The 5,244-nt window shown below is 45.3% G+C and overlaps 1 long non-coding RNA gene across 1 annotated transcript; it reads left to right on the plus strand.

Annotated features, from left to right (window-relative positions):
* The first annotated feature begins 651 nt into the window (after positions 1–651).
* On the plus strand, positions 652–4,811 carry LOC124089270 (uncharacterized). The gene is made up of 3 exons (XR_006850677.2): positions 652–2,016; positions 3,442–3,550; positions 4,116–4,811. It is a non-coding gene; the product is annotated as an uncharacterized LOC124089270 (long non-coding RNA).
* The last annotated feature ends 433 nt before the right edge of the window (positions 4,812–5,244 follow it).

Genomic DNA, 5,244 nt, shown 5'->3' on the forward strand with positions numbered 1-5,244 from the left:
GCAACATGTATACCACCAAATGCAGCAAAGGGTGAGGCCACCCTGGACAAGGGGAGTGTCTCTGGGTGTCCATCCATGACCCACGTTATTATAGTGTGGAAAAAGGGGCTTACGGGGCACTACAACACAGTCTCGTCTCTTTACCAAAAAAATCAGAAACAAAGACCAAAATGCTGAGTAGCAATGTATGAGTGGCATTGATCTCTGAGGAATGTGAAGCTGGGTACTTTTTGTTTTCTTTCGCTAAGTACAATTTCTAATTTTTAAAAACAGTGACATGTGCTGGAAACACATTAGGGAAAAAAATCAATAACAACAGAAGAAAGACGGAGTAAGAAAAATACTCCGAGAAACAATCTAACAGGTCAGCACAGCGTGACCTTCCTGCACTGCAGACCTGTGAGCATGGCTAGGCTTTTATTTAGGGAAAGCTAATGTGATTTGGAAGATAGCACGCCTGTGGGTGAGGTCATTGTCCCTGGGGCCTTATTATGCTCTTTCTGGTCGTAAGAGAGACCCAAGAGGTTCTGAGCACAGCACAACTACTAATAAAATTAAGATGATAACAGTTGGATTATTCGACTTCACAGAAATTACAGCTTAAAAGTTAACTTTTACAGTTTTCAGCCAAGACACTAATCTTTTTCACAGAGCACAGAGCAAGAAGAAGAGTCCCTAAGTTGATCAACAGCTCAAAGAAGAGACCCTTGCCGGGATAGCTGCTGAGACCCTGGCACGAGAGGGCAGTGGACTCCCTCAGCCCCAGGAGAACCAGATAAAGGAAGCAGCATCTGTCCCAGAAGATCCAGGGAGATCTGAGCAGCCGGGCCAGGAAGTTCCTTGAAGTTCTGGATCTTTGATGTCTTGATGAAGGTATAAATCCCCCTAGCCCGTTCCTGAACTACATGTCCTGGAACTCAAAGTGTCTGTATTCTTGGCTGGGACTGGCCTCCAGAGAGTTGGTGGCCATCTGTGTGATCGGAGGGCCGCCAGGATACCACTCCTACTGCCGAGTCGTGCTGTGTGAAATCCTGCCAGGTGATAATCATTTCTTGGTCATCAAGAGCCCAGTAGGGGTGTGAGTGATGCACTTGTAGTTCTTTTTTTTTTTTTTTTTAGTTCAGAAGGGATGAGGTTGGAAACTTTGGAAACTTTGATATAACTAGAGTTTTCTCTCTTAAAAGAAAACTTATCTGAAACTTAGAAATAAGGAAGGCCAAGGGACATTCCCCACCCCCCAAGGTCATACTGGGGGCATTGTTTGTCAGGCTCACCCAGAGATAGTTCCATTCTTGAAGAGAATATACCTGTGTGTGACTTTACTATTTACTAGTTGATAAGCCCAGACACAGTAAATATACATGTTACCTTATCAATTTCTGTCCCTTAGCGAAGATAACCACAAGGGTTACAGGCTCATTCCCACGTCGGCACATTCACCAGCTTCCTAGCTAGCCTGGCAGTCACTCCAACACTTTATCTTGTTCTTAAATGCTGTAAAATTCCACAGATGTTCTTTAAGCTTCTTTACTATCCTATTGGCTTAACAAGTTGAATATTAATTTTATATTTGTGTAAAAGTTGTGTGTTTAACTTTTTAAACTTAATAAATTTAAAAACTTATTAAGTGACAGGAAGGTAAGGAGACATTAGGGCCATAGCTTTAAAGACGTGACATGGATCTCATTTATATGTGACGAGCTGGGTCTACCGTCGATCCTTGAAGCAGCAGGATGCGTCAGGTGGCATGGAATCTGTGCAGGGAGCCCCTTGGTGCGCAAGAGGCCACTGGATTTTTTTTTCCAACCTTAACAGCTAGCTGAGAGCAAGGTCAGAAGAAGAGGGTGTGGGTGGAGCCAGGGCCACCAGATGGAAGGAGGGGATTTCTGACTGCTGTTGTGATTTCTGAACCAAGGCCCCTGGCAGATGCAAATGTCAACTGGAGGAGGAGACCTCAGAGGTGGAGGAATCTAGGGAAGACAAGGTCCGGTGTGATGATGGAGTGGAGCAGAGGAGGTGAGGCAGAGAGTGGTGGGAACCAGAAACCACCTCCCTGAGGCTGAGCTCCCTGGGGACAGCAACAGGAGTGCCTGCCCTCGAGGGCTGAGGGCTGCCTTGGCCTAAAGGACAATGACTCATGCAGAGCAAAGGAATGAGGGAAGGGAGGGCCACAGAGCTGTAGGGGGACAGGGTCCCGTGGCCAGAGGGGCTAGCATTTTGGACCACAATCACGGATTTTTCAGGATGACTGACACAAATGGAAGAAGTCAGCTTTGAGAGAGGCCCAACCACCACAGCCATAGTTTGGGTGACACAGCAGAGGGTCAGAGTGAGGTCATGACCCATCCTGCCCCAGGCATAGAGGTGCAGGTGACCCTCGGACTCCGCTTGTCTTGGGTGGACACCTCATTCTAGAACCTGGTCAGGAAACAGGCACCTCTGCCTCACAGATGGGAAGGTTCTAGAGGGGCAGGCCCACCTTCTCAAGCCACAGAAAGCAACACACAGCACCTTTGGACCTGCAGGGCTGTGTTCTAGCCTGGGAAGGCCATCTGCAGGTGGCTGAACCCCACCCCTCCTGCCACCTGGGGCTCCTAACCTGGTCCCTGTCTTAGCTCAAGGCCACGCTGCACCACAGGCCCTGACTGCTGCTCCCCACCATGGAGTGTCTGGGGCCTCCACCCACGGGGCAAGATTTTCCCAGGCACCTACTGAACGGAAAAAGTGCCCAACTCCCAGGTGCTCTTGTGTGGGTGCCGCTTCCCTCCACATGCCTCTCAGCCACAGCTGCAAATTCCAGTTTTATCTCGGTTGTGTTTTTTAGCCTGTTTGCCCTTGATTATGGTTTAGTTTTGAAAGGGAAAGGGGCATACACTCTCCAGCTCCCTTTTTGTTTTTCTTTCTCGGAGTAACGAGGCTTATTTATAGTGGAATTATTTTTTCCATTATGGCACATTTGGTTTCATTATTCTGCTGCCTTGCATTTTGAATTGCATAGGGGAAGAAACCCATAAAGGAATATTCCACCCCACCCCACCTCCCTGGAGCTGATTGTAGGCAAAAAAAAAAAAAAAGACAAAACATTCTATGAGTCACTCTGTACCATTATGATTTTTTTGCCCTTGACCAATAGAATTACAGGTCTGTGTGAACCATGTCACTCAGCTTAAGTGGATGTGAGGTTCAAAGTACAAGTATCTGTGGTACCACCTGCTTGGGAGGCTGAGGCAGGAGGACACTTGAGCTCAGGAGTTCAAGGCCAGCTTGGACAACCTAGTGAGACCCTGTCTCAGGAGAAAAAGAAAGAAGAAGGAGGAGGAGGGGGAGGGGGAGGGGGAGGGGGAGGGGGAGGAGGAGGAGGAGGAGGATTATTCAAAATATGGAGAAGCCCAGAATCCTACCCTGAGTCCATTTCTTCCCTCACTGGTGGTTCTTTCTAAGGATGAAGTATGATGCTGCAGAGCACAATCCTCAGACTTCTGGAAAGAAGTTGTTCATTTTGCTCTTCTGCCTTTCCATTCAAACTGGCTGAAAACACCACTAACTCCAGGTATCTGGGCAGAATCTTTGGTTACAGCACTGGCCACTCAGGTTACTTCTCTATTGCCCTGGTCTTTGCTCTCTTAGGCCTAGAAAGAGGACAAGGAAAACCTCTCCCCTTGGGATCCAGGAGGTTGCTCAAGTTGGCTTGCGAAAGACTTGGCTGAATTTCACATCAATGTTGGTCACATGTTCTAAAGTCCTAGGTTTGAATCCATATTTCTTGCTGTTTTTATAGTGTTCAATCATGAACGACAGGGATGTCTTCTGTGAAATGAATCATTGGGTGTGTTTGGCATCATGCAAATACATTATGTGACTGTACTTACACAAACTAAGATGGCTACAATATGACTAGATGACTTAAAATTATGGGACCACAGTCATGTCTGTGGTTCGTCATTGACCAAAACGCTGTCATGCATAACTCTATTTAAATAAGAGGCTTATGCATCTTTCTTCATTTCTAGGAGAGAAAATGGAATCGCAGGGGAGGGCTCAGCCTTGCTTGAAATCCCCCAATTTAGGGGAAGAGCTTTGATCAAACCCTCTTGCTTCTGCTTCAATTTGTACAGATGAAAGACAAGCAGATCTTTGCCAATTTGTAATGCTCTCCAGGAGAGAGGTGGGGGTGCCGAGCATCGCATTTTCCTGTAGTTGCTTGTTCTTCAGCTGCTTTAAAAAGTATCCTGCCAACATGGAGAAATCAGAACCCTCATCCACCACGGGGGAATGCAAAATGATACAGCGCCTTTGGAAAACAGACTGGCAATTCCTAAAAAACACTAAATATAAAGTTAGCATATAATCCAGTAATTCCACTCCTAAGTCAGTATTCCCAGGACAATCGAAAAATGCATGTGCCTAATAAAACTTGTGCACAAATGTTCACGTCAGCATTGTTCATATTATTTTTTCTAAAGATAAATTAAGTGAGATCTTTGTTATTTGTTTTGTTCCTTACCTAGTCATATCTTTTTGGAAACAACTCAATAGTGGGATAAATATATGATCTTCCCTCACCCCCAGTTCTTCTTCTTTCCATGGTAAGGAGGGGTTCCATGGCTGAGGTCAGCTTTGGCCCACAGCCCCGGGGTCAGGCCTGTGTTCATCTGTGGAGATTCGAATCATAATATTGCAAGCTAGATTTACCTTCCTTGGGAATTTAGTTCCTTTTTATTTCCAAACACATTTTCTTTATTTCATCCTATTTATTTCTGCACCCTGCCTCAAGCTCTGACAAATTTGAATTTTTCCAAAAGCACAGAGAAATGCATTATTCCAATTATGATGATTATTTGTAGTTGTTCTTTTAGTTTATAATAATGAAAAGATGGAATTCAATATTTTTTTTCCTTTGGCTGTTTTATTGTTTTGCATTTTGCGTTTCCATAATTTTGCTTTCAGTCTCCTCATTGAATTTTTGATCTCTGAAATAGCAATTTTAAATAGCTGTCCGATGGCATATGTATCCACAACAGAGAGTGTTGCCAAGCATACAGAATGATCGGGCTCCTTACTGAAATACTGAATGTCTGTGCAGCGGAGTCCACGTACAGACCTGAAACTGAGATCTGGAATGGGGCTCCATGATGAAGACTGTCAAGATGACAGCTTCCAGTGGGTTGAGACTCTCATGAACTTAGCAGTCCCCCAGTGCTACCTAACAAAACAATGTGATTCTCTTCTCTGCATGGTCACAAG

The sequence above is a fragment of the Marmota monax genome, unplaced genomic scaffold (assembly GCF_021218885.2).
Source record: "Marmota monax isolate L192 unplaced genomic scaffold, Marmota_monax_Labrador192_F-V1.1 WCK01_AAM20220418_F8-fsc00125, whole genome shotgun sequence".
Classification (NCBI taxonomy): Eukaryota; Metazoa; Chordata; class Mammalia; order Rodentia; family Sciuridae; genus Marmota; species Marmota monax.